This window comes from Melanotaenia boesemani, chromosome 11, assembly GCF_017639745.1.
Source record: "Melanotaenia boesemani isolate fMelBoe1 chromosome 11, fMelBoe1.pri, whole genome shotgun sequence".
Classification (NCBI taxonomy): Eukaryota; Metazoa; Chordata; class Actinopteri; order Atheriniformes; family Melanotaeniidae; genus Melanotaenia; species Melanotaenia boesemani.
In genome coordinates, this window is record NC_055692.1 from 35,702,796 (window position 1) to 35,721,978 (window position 19,183).

Sequence of the window (19,183 nt, forward strand, 5' to 3'; positions counted from 1 at the left end):
GACAAGGCAGTTTTAATAAATATTCAAGCACTTTAAATCAAATTTAATGGAGTAGGCTCTGGATAATTACCAAACAGAGTGATTCCCAACCTGGGGTCTGGGACCCCTCAAAGGGGTCCCCCAAAGAGCACAGGGGGTCCCTGAGGCTTTGAACAATAGAGCCATTGTGATTAATGTCCGCAAATCGTCCTTATTTTAAGGAATAAAAGTGAGGCTGTATGTTGTTCCTTTAACTTTGGCTTTATCAAAGATCAGGATTCAACCAGAATCCAGTATTCATGGTGAGAATCTCACTTTGAAAACCTAAAACTCTGCAGAATTTGGATGCTGCAACCGGTCTGAGAGGAGCTTCCCAATGAATGGATTCCAGAGGAACCCAGAACGGAGGAAGAGGCGGCTTGTAACGGTCGACAGGAAGGATTTTAATACAGCTGCAGAAACGAGCAACAATAAGAAACTGTGTGAGGTTTGTTATGTCTACAGAGGTGATAGAACAATAACTTGTTATCAGCTCCAGGGGCTTCATCTCAAATCAATAAGCCTCTGAACAGGAACACCTGTTCCTGTAACCGGTTCAGAGGTGGACCAAAGCTGAGACCTGATGCCGTTCCAACCATCTTCCAGCATCGTCCAGCGCCAAGGAGGAAGAACAGCCCAGCAAGGAGGACACATCTCGTAGGGTTTATCACCTACCTGATGATCATTCATACTGCAAACCACATTCTGGTTTGATGAAACTGAACACATGTTGTAAACAGATAACGCGTGTTAATAACGTCATTAGTGACGCAGCAGATTCAACGTTGACCAACATGAATGTTAACAACTCAGGAGTAATAATAATACACATTGTGTAAAATGACACAAATCTCTCAAATAATCATCAAAACAGAGTTATAACAGATTGGATAAAACTCTTAAAATGGATAGAACTCTGGGCCGGGTGGCTCAGTGGGTAGAGTGGTCGTCTTGTAGTCTGAGGGTTGCTGGTTCGATCCTCCACCTGTTGAGCTCATGTCGACGTGTCCCTGAGCAAGACACGAACTCTAAGACTGCTCCTGATTGGTCGTGGGTGAGCGCCCTGCATGGCAGCTTCTGCCATCAGTGTGTGTGTGTGTGTGTGTGTGTGTGTGTGTGAATGAATGAATGTGATGTATAACGTAAAGTGATTTGGGTATCATTCCAGGTAAAGCGCTGTATAAATACAGGCCATTTACTATTTAAAACAACAAAGAATCGATTTTAAGTATTTCCACTAAATAAAAAAAAAAAAACAGACATCATGAAAAGCATTACAAACTCCCGAGCTGTTCCTGCTACTACACGTTAAAATCCCCAGCACATGAAACAACTGTTCACCTTAAAATACGACACAGGACCCTGAAATGTCACCGGCTCCGACCTAAACATAAGCAGCACTATGAGAACACAGAGATAAAACGTTTCCACTAACCGAAGTCACACCGAGCATCACATTCTATCAATCTATGGATAACACTTGATCAGAACACTGAAATAAATAATATAAGAACTCTTTCAAACTAAAACAAGAAAGCTGGACAATATCTACAACATACAAAGGAAAAATACATTTAAACAAAAACTTATCACACTGAACAGAAATAATTATTTTATTACAGGACATCTGACAGAATGTACATTTCCGTGACTTATAAGACTGATGTTGCATCGACTTCCCTCTGAAAACGAACGGAAGCATTGGCGATAGAAGCAGTCTGATCTGGTGGTTGGAGCTATTCAACATCTACAGTAACCAGGAAGTTCGCCGCCATTTTTTGTACAAGGAGTCAATGAGAGTGTCGCAGCTCTGAGTTTATGTAAGGCTCTGATCAGATCATTCTAGCTGTGTCTGACCTTCCCCAGATTTTACTATGCTTCAGGTAGAGATTATAGAGATGTAAATAAAAGGCAGCCGCGTGGCGCCAGGTGAACGTAGGTCCTGGATTTATCTGGATCAGCCTTGAGGTCCATCAGATGATAATATTCATCACGTAGGTTCCTTGTTTGTAACATAGGTTGAGCAGAGGTTAATTTAATTTAATTTAATTTAATTTAATCTCACTTTAAAGGGGAAAAAATCCTTTTGTTTATGTTTATATAGCACTGAATCATTTCTTCAGTAGCCTCTTGCATATGAACTTCAGTGATAGTAAAATGTGTGTAAAACACCTGGGAAGGCCCCAGCCAGAGCCCCCCCACGGTCACGGGGCAGCTGCCGACTCTTCCAGGCACCGTCCATCCAGGGCGGCCAGAGTGCAGGACCCCAAGATCCCAGAGGCTTTCCATCTGTGGACTAAGTTGTCATGTTGTTAAATTGTGTAACATCCTTCTTTTGTCATTGTAAGTATGTCCTGGCTGCTCAGCATTCAGCAAACATACATGGTTGCAGCATGTGGACGCCAGCGGGGCAGCAAGAAATCGGGTTCAGAAGTGGCAGCAGTGTCTCAGTGTCTCTCTTAATCCCAGAAGAATCCAGTGAGCTTCCACTGAGCGTAGTTACCTGTGGAACAACGAGACAACAAGCTGTTGCAGAACCATTTAGTTTGAAGCATGTGTTGCAGCAGGCAAGCATCTAGGACCTGCAGGACCCTTGTGATCCCTGATCTAGGACCTACAGGCTGCACGTTTGGGTTAATTTTGTAACCATGACAACAACGTGATCGTCATAAGCAGACCCAGTTCATGCAGCAGACCCAGTTCATGCAGCAGAGCCAGTTCATGCAGCAGAGCCAGCAGACCCAGTTCATGCAGCAGAGCCAGTTCATGCAGCAGAGCCAGCAGACCCAGTTCATGCAGCAGACCCAGTTCATGCAGCAGACCCAGTTCATGCAGCAGAGCCAGTTCATGCAGCAGACCCAGTTCATGCAGCAGAGCCAGCAGACCCAGTTCATGCAGCAGACCCAGTTCATGCAGCAGAGCCAGTTCATGCAGCAGAGCCAGCAGACCCAGTTCATGCAGCAGACCCAGTTCATGCAGCAGACCCAGTTCATGCAGCAGAGCCAGTTCATGCAGCAGACCCAGTTCATGCAGCAGAGCCAGCAGACCCAGTTCATGCAGCAGACCCAGTTCATGCAGCAGACCCAGTTCATGCAGCAGAGCCAGCAGACCCAGTTCATGCAGCAGACCCAGTTCATGCAGCAGAGCCAGTTCATGCAGCAGACCCAGTTCATGCAGCAGAGCCAGCAGACCCAGTTCATGCAGCAGACCCAGTTCATGCAGCAGAGCCAGTTCATGCAGCAGACCCAGTTCATGCAGCAGAGCCAGCAGACCCAGTTCATGCAGCAGACCCAGTTCATGCAGCAGACCCAGTTCATGCAGCAGAGCCAGTTCATGCAGCAGACCCAGTTCATGCAGCAGAGCCAGCAGACCCAGTTCATGCAGCAGACCCAGTTCATGCAGCAGACCCAGTTCATGCAGCAGAGCCAGTTCATGCAGCAGACCCAGTTCATGCAGCAGACCCAGTTCATGCAGCAGAGCCAGCAGACCCAGTTCATGCAGCAGATCCAGTTCATGCAGCAGAGCCAGAAGACCCAGTTCATGCAGCAGACCCAGTTCATGCAGCAGACCCAGTTCATGCAGCAGAGCCAGCAGACCCAGTTCATGCAGCAGACCCAGTTCATGCAGCAGAGCCAGTTCATGCAGCAGACCCAGTTCATGCAGCAGAGCCAGCAGACCCAGTTCATGCAGCAGACCCAGTTCATGCAGCAGAGCCAGTTCATGCAGCAGAGCCAGCAGACCTAGTTCATGCAGCAGAGCCAGTTCATGCAGCAGACCCAGTTCATGCAGCAGAGCCAGCAGACCCAGTGCTCCCACCACAAGGTGGCGCCACATCAGTAGCTAGACTCTTCTCCTCTGTTGTTCCCCGGTGGTGGAACCATCTACCAAACTCCGTCCGATCCACAGAGTCCTTATCCACTTTTAAAAGCAAGCTAAAGACTCAGTTGTTTAAGGAGCATTTCCACATTTAGCTTAACTCTTCTACTCAGAATGAGTTAGAAAGATTTGTCTCTTTCCTTTAAAGGTCTCCAAACTGCGACTCTGGAGCTGCAAGTCTTTCTCTGGACCTTCCACAATGCCTCTAAATACGTGCCTAAAATATTTTTTAAATCTATCTTTCTTGTCATTAGGTTGGAAACCAGGGACTTCTTTTTTTCCACAAATATCTACATCCCTTAGAAGAAAGTCTGTCTATCCTCTTTATATAAAGGTTTTATATTTTTCTTTCTTTTAAAACCTAAAAATGGAAATAAAAATGTGGTTCTTCAAAAAGAACAAACATCCTATGGTGGCTCTTCATTAAAATTTATATTAGGTTTCCTTTTTGAAAAGTCTCGTAACATTTGCGTCTCTAAAGGAGTTTTATTTAGCTGGCTGAGGGAAAAATGTCTCTTTGGATTGGAAAGGCTGCAGACCCCTGCACTAAACACATAAACAGGTTTAACAGCAATTTTCTCTTTAAACAGCAACAGTTAAAATATTTCTTCATATAAAATCAAATATTTATGAGAAAGAAGGATGAAATGTTCAGGATTTACTAACTAAAAGGTAAAAAGTCAGCAGGATGAATTTAAAGCTGTGAAGCTGCTTCCTTCTAAACACAGAAGGAACAATATGTGATGAATATCAGCATCAGGTGAACAGACAGAAAGCAGGATGAGAATCTCACAGCTTCTAGATGGTGAGGAGAGAGAAATATTCACAATATGCACAATAACGTCCATCCATGCAGCTTCACTGCTTCATTATCCAGATTTCTGGATATAAATTCTCTAAACTTTCATTCTTAGCTTGACTGTTTAGCTTCACCTCTGCACCTGCAGCCTCCGCTACCAGGAGTTAAGGGTTAACATCTCGTTTCCAGATGTAGCGTCAGGTTTGTAGATGTAACTCTAAACATGTGTGGTATCCACAGAAAGTCCAGAATCTCAGCTACCAGCTCAGTAAAACCATTTCTATCACCAGCAAACACAGTTAAGACAACAAATAATTCAAAGACCAAGTACACAAAGTCTGAAAAACATGTAAACAGAGATAATGTCTCCCCATGAACACAAACAAACGACTCCTCTACTGAAAGCTCACATCTCATAGATTCCACAGCTGGAAGTTTCATCTCGCTATGACCAAGATTCACCGAACCAGAGACAGAAGAAGACCCGATTTATGCTGCACGTTTGTAAAAGTCGGAAAAACATGTCTTACCTTTGCTGTCTTGCATAAATTAAAACCACATTTATTTAAAAAATAATAATAAAAAGTTTCTCGTTGACTTTTGGGAGCAGTTTCCCGTCCAAGAATCATGATGTTCTGCCATCTGCATTTTGACAAAGAGAAACGTCGGTTCCTCTACATTTATGATAAAGATCAATTATTACTGTTATAAAAGCCTGGTAAGCTTCATTAACATCATCCACCTATACCTTACTCCAATTACAGCTCTTTAGTTCGTTAATTAATCATTGTGTTAGCGCATGATTAACGCGTTAACATGCCCAGCCCTAATATATATGAGACATCTCAATCACCAACCTGTTCCTTCTTCACACCAGCTGGGAAGTTTCCACATTCCTGAAATCCACCCAGAAAACTCACATAGTCACCTACCAACCTGATGGATGGAGAGCCACATGTTAGTATCGGATTCAATACACATCAGCCACATAAATATATATGTGGTCTGTGAGTGTGAATGGAAATACAGGATATTAGTCAGACAGAAAGTTTGTCCAATTTCACCACCCTGTCATGGAGAGCATTTCCATTGAGCCCACTGGGATGAAACTCAGATTAAAGATATATTAGACCATAGCTGGCTCTAAAACTAACAGGTTCTCTTAAAGCACAAGAGAAAAAGAAGGAGCTGCATCATCCTCAGTGAAAATGAGCATGAACACCCAGTTGTGTTTCCATTGTTGTCAAGCTGAGCTGAAAATTCTGAATGCTGCTTAGACTCTCAGGAGGTGTTAGCAGGTGTCAACAGGTGATAGCAGGTGTTAGCAGGTGACAGTAGATGTCAACAGGTGTCGGCAGGTGTTAGCAGGTGTTATTAAGTGTCAGCTGGGGTAAGCAGGAGTCAGTAGGTGTCAGTAGGTGTCAGCAGGTGTCGGCAGGTGTCAGCAGGTGTCAGTAGGTGTCAACTGGTGTCAGGAAGTGTCAGCAGGTGTCAGCAGATGTTAGCAGATGTTAGCAGGCGTCGGCAGGTGTCAGCAGGTGTCAGTAGGTGTCGGAAGGTGCCAGCTGGTGTCAGTAAGAGTCAGAAGGTGTCAGCAGATGTTTGTAGGTGTCAGCAGGTGTTAGCAGGTGTCAGCAGGTGTTAGCAGGTGTTGGCAAGTGTCAGTAGGTGTTAGTAGGCGTCAGCAGATGTCATTAAGTGTCAGCAGGTGTCAGCAGGTGTTAGCAGGTGTCAGCAGGTGTCGGCAGGTGTTGGCAGCTATCAGCAGGTGTCAGCAGGTGTCGGCAGGTGTCAGCAGGTGTCAGTAGGCGTCAACTGGTGTCAGGAAGTGTCAGCACGTGTCAGCAGATGTTAGCAGGTGTTAGCAGGTGTTAGCAGGTGTTAGCAGGTGTTAGCAGGTGTCAGCAGGTGTCGGCAGGTGTCAGCAGGTGTCAGTAGGTGTCAGAAGGTGTCAGCTGGTGTCAGTAAGAGTCAGAAGGTGTCAGCAGATGTTAGTAGGTGTCAGCAGGTGTTAGCATGTGTCAGTAGGTGTTGGCTGATGTCAGTAAGTGTCAGTAGGTGTCAGCTGGTGTCAGTAAGTGTCAGCAGGTGTCAGCAGATGTCAGTAGGTGTTAGCAGGTGTTGGCAGGTGTCAGTACGTGTCAGCCGATGTCATTAAGTGTCAGCAGGTGTCCGCAGATGTCATTAAGTGTCAGCAGATGTCAGCTGGTGTCAGCAGATGTCAGCTGGTGTCAGTAAGTGTCAGCAGGTGTCTGCAGATGTCTGTAGATGTCAGCAGATGTCAGTAAGTGTCAGGAGATGTCAGCTGGTGTCAGTAAGTGTCAGCAGGTGTCCGCAGATGTCAGTACGTGTTAGCAGGTGTTGGCAGGTGTCAGTAGGTGTCACCTGGTGTCAGCAGGTGTCAGCAGGTGTCAGCAGGTGTCAACAAGTGTTAGCAAGGGTTGCCCGGTGTCAGCAGGTGTTGCCTGGTGTCAGCAGGTGTCAGTAGATTTTGGCAGGTGTCAGTAGGTGTTAGTGGGTGTCAGCAGGTGTCGGAAGGTGTCAGCTGGTGTCAGTAAGAGTCAGAAGGTGTAAGCAGATGTTAGTAGGTTTCAGTTGGTGTTAGCAGGTGTCAGCAGTTGTTAGCAGGTGTCAACAGGTGTCAGTAGGTGTTGGCTGATGTCAGTAAGTGTCAGCAGGTGTCAGCAGATATCAGTAGGTGTTAGCAGGTGTTGGCAGATGTCAGTAGGTGTCAGCAGATGTCATTAAGTGTCAGCAGATGTCAGCTGGTGTCAGTAAGTTTCAGCAGGTGTCAGTAGGTGTTAGCAGGTGTTACCCAGTGTCAGCAGGTTTTTAGCAGGAGTCAGTAGGTGTTAGGAGGTGTCAGTAGATGTTAGCAGGTGTCAGCAGATGTTAGCTGGTGTTAGCAGGTGTCAGTAGGTGTTGGCAGCTGTCAGCAGGTGTCGGCAGGTGTCAGCAGGTGTCAGTAGGTGTCAACTGGTGTCAGTAGGAATCACCTGATGTCGGCAGGTGTCAGCAGGTGTCAGTAGGTGTCAGTAGGTTTTGGTAGGTGTCAGTAGGTGTTAGTGGGTGTCAGCAGGTGTCAGTAGGTATCAGTAGGTGTCAGTATGTGTCACCCATTGTCGGCAGGTGCCAGTAGGTTTTAGCAGGAGTCAGTAGGTGTCAGCAGGTGTCAGTAGGTGTCAGCTGGTATCAGTAGGTGTCACCCGGTGTCGGAAGGTATCAGTAGATGCCAGCAAGTGTCAGTAGGTGTTAGCAGGTGTCAGCAGGTGTTAGCAGGCATTAGCAGGTGTCAGTAGGTGTCAGCAGGTGTTAGCAGGTGTTAGTAGGTTTTGGCAGGTGTTAGTAGGTGTTACTTGGAGTCGGCAGGTGTCAGCAGGTGACAGTAGGTGTCACCTGGTGTCGGCAGGTGTCAGCAGGTGTCAGTAGGTGTCAGCAGGTGTTGGCATGTGTCAGTAGGTGTCAACAGGTGTTAGCAGGTGTCAGTAAGTGTCAGCAGGTGTCAGTAAGTGTCGGCAGGTGTCAGCAGGTGTCAGTAGGTGTCAACTGGTGTCGGGAAGTGTCAGCAGGTGTCAGCAGATGTTAGGAGGTGTTAGCAGGTGTTAGCAGGTGTCGGCAGGTTTCAGCAGGTGTCAGTAGGTGTTGGAAAGTGTCAACAGGTGTTAGCAGGTATTAGCAGGTGTCAGTAGGTGTTGGTAGCTATCAGCAGGTGTCAGCAGGTGTCAGTAGGTGTCGGAAGGTGTCAGCTGGTGTAAGTGAGAGTCAGAAGGTGTCAGCAGATGTTAGTAGGTGTCAGTAGGTGTCACCTGGTGTCGGCAGGTGTCAGCAGGTGTCAACAAATGTTGGCAAGGGTTGCCCGGTGTCAGCAGGTGTCAGCAGGTGTTGCCTGGTGTCAGCAGGTGTCAGTAGGTGTCAGTAGATTTTGGCAGGTGTCAGTAGGTGTTAGTGGGTGTCAGCAGGAGTCGGAAGGTGTCAGCTGGTGTCAGTAAGGGTCAGAAGGTCTCAGCAGATGTTAGTAGCTTTCAGTTGGTGTTAGCAGGTGTCAGCAGGTGTTGGCAGGTGTTACCCAGTGTCAGCAGGTTTTTAGCAGGAGTCAGTGGGTGTTAGCAGGTGTCAGTAGATGTTAGCAGGTGTCAGCAGATGTTGGCTGGTGTTAGCAGGTGTTAGCAGGTGTCAGTAGGAGTTGGCAGCTGTCAGCAGGTGTCGGCAGGTGTCAGCAGGTGTCAGTAGGTGTCAACTGGTGTCAGGAAGTGTCTGCAGATGTTAGCAGGTGTTAGCTTGTGTGAGCAGGTGTCAGCAGGTGTCAGCAGGTGTCGGCAGGTGTCGGCAGGTGTCAGTAGGCGTCGGAAGGTGTCAGCTGGTGTCAGTAAGAGTCAGAAGGTGTCATCAGATGTCAGTAGGTGTTAGCAGGTGTTGGAAGGTGTCAGTAGGTGTCAGTAGATGTCATTAAGTGTCAGCAGATGTCAGCTGGTGTGAGCAAGTGTCAGCAGGTGTCAGCAGGTGTAAGTAGGTGTCAGCTGGTGTCAGTAGGAGTCAGTAGGTGTCAGCAGGTGTCTGCAGGTGTCAGCTGGTGTCAGTAGGTGTCACCCGGTGTCGGCAGGTGTCAGTAGATGTCAGTAAGTGTCAGCAGATGTCAGTAGGTGTTAGCAATTTTCAGCAGGTGTCAGTAGGTGTTAGCAGGTGTCGGTAGGGGTCAGTAGGTGATAGCAGGTGTTAGTAGATTTTGGGAGGTGTCAGTAGGTGTTAGTGAGTGTCAGCAGGTGTCAGTAGGTATCGGAAGGTGCCAGCAAGTGTCAGTAGGTGTCAGTAGGTGTCAGCAGGTGTGAGCAGGTGTCAGTAGGTGTCACCTGGTGTCGGCAGGTGTCAGCAGGTGTCGGCAGGTGTCAGTAGGTATCGGTAGGTGTCAGCAAGTGTCAGTGGGCGTCACCTGGTGTCGGCAGGTGTCAGCAGGTGTTAGTAGGTGTCACCTGGTGCCGGCAGGTGTCAGCAGGTGTAAGTCGGTGTCAGCAGGTGTTAATAGGTGTCAGCAGGTGTAAGTCAGTGTCAGCAGGTGTTAATAGGTGTCAGCAGGTGTCAGTAGGTGTCAGCTGGTGTCAGTAAGTGTCAGCAGATGTCAGTAAGTGTCAGCAGGTGTCAGCAGATGTCAGTAGCTGTCAGCAGATGTTGGCTGGTGTTAGCAGGTGTTAGCAGGTGTCAGTAGGAGTTGGCAGCTGTCAGCAGGTGTTGGCAGGTGTCAGCAGGTGTCAGTAGGTGTCAACTGGTGTCAGGAAGTGTCTTCAGATGTCAGCAGGTGTTAGCTTGTGTGAGCAGGTGTTAGCAGGTGTTGGCAGGTGTCGGCAGGTGTCAGTAGGTGTCGGAAGGTTTCAGCTGGTGTCAGTAAGAGTCAGAAGGTGTCAGCAGATGTTAGTAGGTGTCAGCAGGTGTTAGCACGTGTAAGCAGGTGTTAGCAGGTGTTAGCACGTGTAAGCAGGTGTTAGCAGGTGTACACAGGTGTCAGTAGGTGTTGGCTGATGTCAGTAATTGTCAGCAGGTGTCAGCTGGTGTCAGTAAGTGTCAGCAGGTGTCATCAGATGTCAGTAGGTGTTAGCAGGTGTTGGCAGGTGTCAGTAGGTGTCAGTAGATGTCATTAAGTGTCAGCAGATGTCAGCTGGTGTGAGCAAGTGTCAGCAGGTGTCCGCAGATGTCAGTAGGTGTTAGCAATTTTCAGCAGGTGTCAGTAGGTGTTAGCAGGTGTCGGTAGGGGTCAGCAGGTGATAGCAGGTGTTAGTAGGTTTTGGGAGGTGTCAGTAGGTGTTAGTGGGTGTCAGCAGGTGTCAGTAGGTATCGGTAGGTGTCAGCAAGTGTCAGTAGGTGTCACCTGGTGTCGGCAGGTGTCAGCAGGTGTTAGTGGGTGTCACCTGGTGTCAGTAGGTATCAGTAGGTGTCAGCAGGTGTCAGTAGGTATCGGTAGGTGCCAGCAAGTGTCAGTAGGTGTCACCTGGTGTCGGCAGGTGTCAGCAGGTGTTAGTAGGTGTCACCTGGTGTCGGCAGGTGTCAGCAGGTGTAAGTCGGTGTCAGCAGGTGTTAATAGGTGTCAGCAGGTGTCAGTAGGTGTCGGCAGGTGTCAGCAGGTGTTAGCAGGTGTCATCCTGGTGTCTGCAGGTGTCAGCAGGTGTAAGTCGGTGTCAGCAGGTGTTAATAGGTGTCAGCAGGTGTCAGTAGGTGTCAACAGGTGTTAGCAGGTGTCAGTAGGTGTCAGCTGGTGTCAGTAAGTGTCAGAAGATTTTGGCAGGTGTCAGTAGGTGTTAGCAGGTGTCAGTAGGAGTTGGCAGCTGTCAGCAGGTGTCGGCAGGTGTCAGTAGGTGTCAACTGGTGTCAGGAAGTGTCTTCAGATGTCAGCAGGTGTTAGCTTGTGTGAGCAGGTGTCAGCAGGTGTCGGCAGGTGTCGGTAGGTGTCCGAAGGTGTCAGCTGGTGTCAGTAAGAGTCAGAAGGTGTCAGCAGATGTTAGTAGGTGTCAGCAGGTGTTAGCACGTGTCAGCAGGTGTTAGCAGGTGTACACAGGTATCAGTAGGTGTTGGCTGATGTCAGTAATTGTCAGCAGGTGTCAGCTGGTGTCAGTAAGTGTCAGCAGGTGTCAACAGATGTCAGTAGGTGTTAGCAGGTGTTGGCAGGTGTCAGTAGGTGTCAGTAGATGTCATAAAGTGTCAGCAGATGTCAGCTGGTGTGAGCAAGTGTCAGCAGGTGTCAGCAGATGTCAGTAGGTGTTGGTAGGGGTCAGCAGGTGATAGCAGGTGTTAGTAGGTTTTGGGAGGTGTCAGTAGGTGTTAGTGGGTGTCAGCAGGTGTCAGTAGGTATCGGTAGGTGTCAGCAAGTGTCAGTAGGTGTCAGCAGGTGTGAGCAGGTGTCAGTAGGTGTCACCTGGTGTCGGCAGCTGTCAGCAGGTGTCAGTAGGTGTCAGCAGGTGTCAGCAAGTGTCAGCAGGTGTCAGTAGGTGTTAGCAGGCGTCAGCAGTTGTCAGTAGGTGTCAGCTGTTGTCAGTAAGTGTCAGCAGTTGTGAGTAGGCGTCACCTGGTGTCAGCAGGTGTCAGCAGGTGTCAGTAGGTGTCAGCAGGTGTCACCTGGTGTCGGCAGGTGTCAGCAGGTGTAAGTCGGTGTCAGCAGGTGTTAATAGGTGTCAGCAGGTGTCAGTAGGTGTCAACAGGTGTTAGCAGGTGTCAGTAGGTGTCAGCAGGTGTCAGTAGGTGTTAGTAGGTGTCACCTGGTGTCGGCAGGTGTAAGTCGGTGTCAGCAGGTGTTAATAGGTGTCAGCAGGTGTCAACTGGTGTCAGGAAGTGTCTTCAGATGTCAGCAGGTGTTAGCTTGTGTGAGCAGGTGTCAGCAGGTGTCGGCAGGTGTCAGTAGGTGTCCGAAGGTGTCAGCAGATGTTAGTAGGTGTCAGCAGGTGTTAGCAGGTGTTAGCAGGTGTACACAGGTGTCAGTAGGTGTTGGCTGATGTCAGTAATTGTCAGCAGGTGTCAGCTGGTGTCAGTAAGTGTCAGCAGGTGTCATCAGATGTCAGTAGGTGTTAGCAGGTGTTGGCAGGTGTCAGTAGGTGTCAGTAGATGTCATTAAGTGTCAGGAGATGTCAGCTGGTGTGAGCAAGTGTCAGCAGGTGTCCGCAGATGTCAGTAGGTGTCAGCAGGTGTCCGCAGATGTCAGTAGGTGTCAGCTGGCGTCAGTAGGAGTCAGTAGGTGTCAGCAGGTGTCTGCAGGTGTCAGCTGCTGTCAGTAGGTGTCACCCGGTGTCAGCAGGTGTCAGCAGATGTCAGTAGGTGTTAGCAATTTTCAGCAGGTGTCAGTAGGTGTTAGCAGGTGTCGGTAAGTGTCAGCAGGTGATAGCAGGTGTTAGTAGGTTTTGGGAGGTGTCAGTAGGTGTTAGTGGGTGTCAGCAGGTGTCAGTAGGTATCGGTAGGTGTCAGCAAGTGTCAGTAGGTGTTAGCAGGCGTTAGCAGTTGTCAGTAGGTGTCAGCTGTTGTCAGTAAGTGTCAGCAGTTGTCAGGAGATGTCAGAAGGTGTCAGCAGGTGTCAGTAGGTGTCGGAAGTTGTCAGCTGGTGTCAGCAGATGTTAGTAGGTGTCAGTAGGTCTTATCAGGTGTCAGCAGGTGTTAGCAGGTGTCAACAGGTGTCAGTAGGTGTCAGCAGATGTCAGTAGGTGTTAGCAGGTGTTGGCAGGTGTAGGTAGGTGTCAGCAGATGTCATTAAGTGTCAGCAGGTGTCTGCAGATGTCATTAAGTGTCCTCAGATGTCAGTAGGTGTCAGTAGGTGTCAGAAGATATTGGCAGGTGTCAGTAGGTGTTAGTGGGTGTCAGCAGGTGTCAGTAGGTATCAGTAGGTGTCAGCAGGTGTCAGTAGTTGTCACCCGGTGTCGGCAGGTGTCAGTAGGTATCCGTAGGTGCCAGCAAGTGTCAGTAGGTGTCACCTGGTGTCGGCAGGTGTCAGCAGGTGTTAGTAGGTGTCACCTGGTGTCGGCAGGTGTCAGCAGGTGTAAGTAGGTGTCAGCAGGCGTTAATAGGTGTCAGCAGGTGTTGGCAGGTGTCAGTAGGTGTCAACAGGTGTTAGCAGGTGTCAGTAGGTGTCAGCTGGTGTCAGCAGGTGTCAGTAGGTATCAGTAGGTGTCAGCAGGTGTCAGTAGTTGTCACCCGGTGTCGGCAGGTGTCAGTAGGTATCGGTAGGTGCCAGCAAGTGTCAGTAGGTGTCACCTGGTGTCGGCAGGTGTCAGCAGGTGTTAGTAGGTGTCACCTGGTGTCGGCAGGTGTCAGCAGGTGTAAGTAGGTGTCAGCAGGCGTTAATAGGTGTCAGCAGGTGTTGGCAGGTGTCAGTAGGTGTCAACAGGTGTTAGCAGGTGTCAGTAGGTGTCAGCTGGTGTCAGTAAGTGTCAGCAGGTGTCAGTAAGTGTCAGCAGGTGTCAACAGGTGTCAGTAGGTGTTGGCTGATGTCAGTAAGTGTCAGCAGGTGTCAGTAGGTATCAGTAGGTGTCTGTAGGTGTCAGTAGTTGTCACCCGGTTTCAGGCAGGTGTCAGTAGGTATCGGTAGGTGTCAGCAAGTGTCAGTAGGCGTCACCTGGTGTCGGCAGGTGTCGGCAGGTGTTAGTAGGTGTCACCTGGTGTCGGCAGGTGTCAGCAGGTGTAAGTCGGTGTCAGCAGGTGTTAATAGGTGTCAGCATGTGTCAGTAGGTGTCAACAGGTGTTTGCAGGTGTCAGTATGTGTCAGCTGGTGTCAGTAAGTGTCAGCAGGTGTCAGTAAGTGTCAGCAGGTGTCAGTAGGTGTTGGCTGATGTCAGTAAGTGTCAGCAGGTGTCCTCAGATGTCAGTAAGTGTCACTAGGTGTCAGCAGATGTCATTAAGTCTCAGCAGATGTCAGCTGGTGTCAGTAAGTGTCAGCAGGTGTCCGCAGATGTCATTAAGTGTCAGCAGATGTCAGCTGGTTTCAGTTAATGTCAGCAGGTGTCCGCAGATGTCAGTAGGTGTCAGAAGATGTGAACAGGTGTCAGCAAGTGTTAGCAGGGGTTACCCCGTGTCAGCGGGTGTCAGCAGGTGTCAGTAGGTGTCAGTAGGTGTCAGTAGATGTAGGGAGGTGTCAGTAGGTGTTAGTGGGTGTCAGCAGGTGTCAGTAGGTATCAGTAGGTGTCAGCAGGTGTCAGTAGGTGTCACCCGGTGTCAGCAGGTGTCAGTAGGTGTCAGTAGGTGTCACCTGGTGTCGGCAGGTGTCAGCAGGTGTCAGCCGGTGTTAATAGGTGTCAGCAGCTGTTGGCAGGTGTCAGTAGGTGTCAACAGGTGTTAGCAGGTGTCACCTGGTGTCAGTAAGTGTCAGCAGGTGTCAGTATGTGTCGGCAGGTGTCAGCTGGTGTCAGTATGTGTCGGCAGGTGTCAGCTGGTGTCAGTAAGTGTCAGCAGGTGTCAGCAGATGTCATTATGTAAATGAGGGGGTGGTCATTCAAGGCATGTCCTTGGAGCAGATTCTGGCTTCTTGTTCTGTCAACACTGAGCAGGTCACAGGTTGTTTGTGCAGGGAGAGCTGTGCAGCCTGCCTGGCTCTGTGGCCTTGGGAGGGAAATTAAGGTTTAAGCTGGTACATCTTCAGCAGAAATGGCTGACTTTCAACAGCAGATCATACAGGATCTTCTCTTTTAGCTGAAAAATCACACAATTGCTGAAGGTCACAACTAAAATTCGAAGAACCTTCCCTGAAAATAATGAACAGAAATAGTTTCAGTGACCATGTAGACCATAAAAATGCAGGGTTAGGGTTAACACGTTGTGAGTTGCCTAACAGAGTAACTGAGTAATTTTAATTCAGTTGAGTTAGATGGATCAATAAATAAATAAATAAAATGTTAGATGAAAATAAAAGACAAAAATAAATCATTTGGGGGATTACAAAAGGAAAATAATACAGAAATTATTACAGGCATAAAAATAATGAAAGATATATTTTTTTAAAAAAAATAACATCAAATAAATAAATTGAACCAAAAATGACATGGAGAAGTAAATAAATCAAAAACAGAAAAAGCCAGAACTAAAAAGAATAACAGACTGGAGGCGGCGTGAACACAGACTTTATTTACTTCCTTGTTCCCCAGCCAGCTCGGTCTCTGATTGGCTGCATTCCGTACCACGTAACCATCCAGTCAGAATGCCCGAGTCGAATGCCCGAATGCACAGCATTATGCATTGCAAAGAAAACTATCCATGTGAACTGGAAAAACAAAAATAATCTGTGTATTCAGCAGTTTAGGAATCTCTTAGTTGACCACATCAGTAGTGAGACAATGTCTGCCTCCTCAAAGAACTATTTAGCTGAATCTCATTCCCTCTGGTCCCCTGTGCTTAGTTCCATCACTTAGTGTAGGTGGAGGACTGAGACCTCGTTGCTATGGGGGTTTGGGAAATGGCCGGGAGTGATTGGTGGTTGCGGGTTCTTTGTGGTTGCCTGTGGTGCGGGACCGGGCTGCGCTGCGGTGGGGGTGGCTCTGGGTCTGGCCTGGTCGGGGCTGTGGGGGCCAGCGGTTGGGCCACTGGTGGTGCCTGGGTTGGTGGGCGTCGGTCCTGGGCCAGGCGGCCGGGCTATTCCGTGGCGGGCTGGCCAGGGGTTCTGGGCTCTGGTGCCCAGTGGTGGTCCTCCTCCCTCCGGGGTGGTGGGCTCCTTATGTGCCTGGGGTCTGGGCCTGCCCGATTGTGCTGCTGTGGTGTGGGTTGGTGCATGCCCTGGTGTCTGGTTGACACCCTGGGACCCAGGGTATGGCCCGGGGGCAAGAGGGGTGCAGGGGTTTGAAGGAGGGCTGAGTGGGATTCGGGGGATTATAGGGGGAGGTGCTGGGGTGTGTGGGGTATAGGATGAGTGGGGGTGTGTCTGGGGAGTGAGAGTGGGAGGGTTGGATGTGTGAGTGTTTATATTGTGTGGGTGGGGCCGAGAGGGCATACTGTGAGTTAGGATGAACAGGTGTGTGCATGTGTTTCTGTGTGTGGTCTGGGCGGGGTTAAGTGCACTTGTGTGTGTGTGTGTGTGTGTGTGTGTGGGTGGGGGGGGGGGGGCAGCCTGGGTGGGCCTGGGGGTGGTGGGCCGTGGGTCTGCTGCTGTCCCCATTCTCTCATTCCCCGTTAGGTGTGTGGGAGGGTGGATACTTTCTATGGTTGGTGACGGCTCACTGGCTGTGGTCCCTCGGTGGCCCAGTCGTGGGGGGCGGCCTCTCCTGGCCTGTCTTGCCCTGGGGGTCCTCCTGGGGAGCGGGGGTGCCTAATGCCACTAGAGGCTCATCATCCAGAGGGACGCAAACTTCCTTCTGGATGATGAGGGAAGCAAGCGTACATCACCGGACCCCTCTTACTTCCTGCTCTCTCTGTCTCACACGCACACACACACACGTAGGGAGTTGGGAGGTGTGGAGCCATGCGGGGTGGAACGGAGGAGACCATTCAGTGGTCTCCTTGGATGCACCCCGTGGCGACTCGCCTCTCAGTTTTAATTGCACCAAGACACCAAAACACAAGAAACACAATACACAAACAACACCTGGGGGGCATGGCATGCGGTGCATGGCGGGCGGGGCCACTTAGGTGGCCCGGCTCCCGGCTCATTGCGGTCAATGCCCCTCAATTTTAAATACACACAACACACACTACCTAAACAGTCAGGAGCGGGGAGGGAGAGGGTATTGGGGACCTCTCACACCCCTGTTCCCCTTGTGTGGCCGGGGGCGGGTGGGGGGAGGTGGTTGCCCTGGGGCCGGGTCCCGTTGTGGCTGTGCTGGTGGGCTGCTGGCTCTGTGGGTGTTTAGTCAAGTGGGGGGTGCTTGGGGCTCGCTGTCCTCTGGTCCCCCACGGGGCATGGTGGGTGGGTTGTGTGTGGTGTGACTGTGTGGTGGTGAGTGATTGTGGGTGCAGCGTGGGGGAGGGTGTGAGTGTGGCGTTATATAGGGTGCAGGTGGGGAGTGGGGGGAGGGGGCCGATAGCACCCTGGTTCCCGGGGCTTGCGGCTGGAACATCGGGGTGTGTGCTGGCCTGCGCCGGGTGGCTGTCTGGGGGGGCCTGGTCCTCCTAGGCATGTTGCGGGCCCTCTGCCTTTGGGGGGTGGGGCGGCCGCCTCTGGGCTCCTGGGGCCCTGGGCCCTTCGCTTGGGCTGCCCTGGGTAGCCGGTCCCTGATGGGGCCGGCGGCTGCTGATCTTGGCCCACTGGGAGCTGTGCCCCGGGACCGTGGGGGGCTCTTGCTGGGGCTCTCCTCTGCCGCCCTTCGGGTGGGGCTGGAATCGTCTTCGTGGTGGGGTGGCTTGGGTTGGTGCTCTGGGTCTGCTGCTGGGGGCCCGGGCCTCTGTCCCTGGTCTGCCTCTGACCTCCGTGGAGGCGTGGTCGCATTTGCATGATCTCACTCGCCACTCTTCATCACTGATCACTCCTTGTTTCTCATGTTCTGCATGCTGACACAGTCACTGAGTTGTCCAGTGGGTTTTAATACTAAGCGATAATTTTTTTTTAATTTTTTTTTTTTTGCTGTTATGTCTTTTTGATTTGGTTATTATTTAAAAACTCTTAATGACTAGTGTTTTTTCTGTGTGTGTGTTTCTGCTTTTGTAAAAGTTGTAGGAAATTTTCTGGTGTGTTCATGTACAGGTGTAACAGTTTGTTGTCTGGTGATGGTGTGGATTGAAGGGTCGTTTTCTTCTGTCTGTGATCTTTTTGTCTCCTTTCTTCTTTTTCTGTCCCCTCTGGTCAGGTCCAGCAAGATTACATAGATTCCGTGATTCAAAGTAAATAAATAAATAAATGAATCAGATTATCAAGAGGAGCCTTACCCATAGGCCTCCCCTTGGTAGAGCAAATTTGTTCAACACGATACAGCAACCAGATCATCATTTTGCTGCTATGATGCTGAACAGGACAAGTTAAAAAAAAAAAAAAAATGAATGCCCGAGTTGTCGGCGTTCCTCATAAATTGGCTCTGAAATATTGAACATGTTCAATATTCCCAGTTGTTGGCTATGACCCGTTTCGAAGTGGATTATCAGGACAAATTGACTCTTAACCTCAGACCAAACAATGATTGTACAGGGAAATCTCACAATGATCGAGCGTTTGCTGTCCTGGTCGGGAAGAGGCAAAATCGGGACAAAAACAGCCCAAAAATCATTATGTGTGCACCAGGCCTAAGGACAATTACAGGAGAAAACTAGAGTGGAAACTCCAAGAAAACAACATGAGAGGTTTGAAGTGGAATGAAGACCATCACTGGTTTCAGGCCATCCAACAGCGGAGGAGCTGAGGGCAATGTGGACAGGGCCAACGAGCTGAGTTTGTTTTTTTTTAACAGATTCGACTCTGCGACTACTGCTCTACCCTTCTAACTGGTCAGGAACAAGCCTGAAAACCCCTACCACACCACCCTCTCTCCCTCCCTTGAGACCCTAGAGAGACTCATACTGGATCAACTCAGGCCCATGGTTAGACCACATATGGACCCCCTTCAATTCGCATACAAGCCTCGTCTCGGAGTTGAGGACACCATCATCTACCTGCTCAATCATGTCTACACCCAGCTGGACCAGCCAGCGAGCACAGTGAGGGTCACGTTTCTGACTTTTCCAGTGCACTCAGTACCATCAGGCCGACCCTCCTGGGTGAGAAACTGACAGAGATGCAGGTGGATGATTCTCTTGTGTTCTGAATTGTGGACTACCTGACCGGAAGACCACAGTATGTGCGCCTGCAGCACTGTGTGTCGGACACAGTTGTCAGCAACACTGGAGCTCCACAAGGGACTAACCTCTCCCCCTTTCTTTTCACCCTCTACACATCTGACTTTAGCTACTGCACAGAGACCTGAAGGGCCAGATTAAAAGTGCATGACACAATATAAAACTACATAGCTAACATTTGCCAATAGCAACACACTACACATTGTGGTGTAACTCACTGGCTTATGTACATTGTAATGGAAAATTTTATACACATGCACTTTGTATTGTTACAAAACCTTG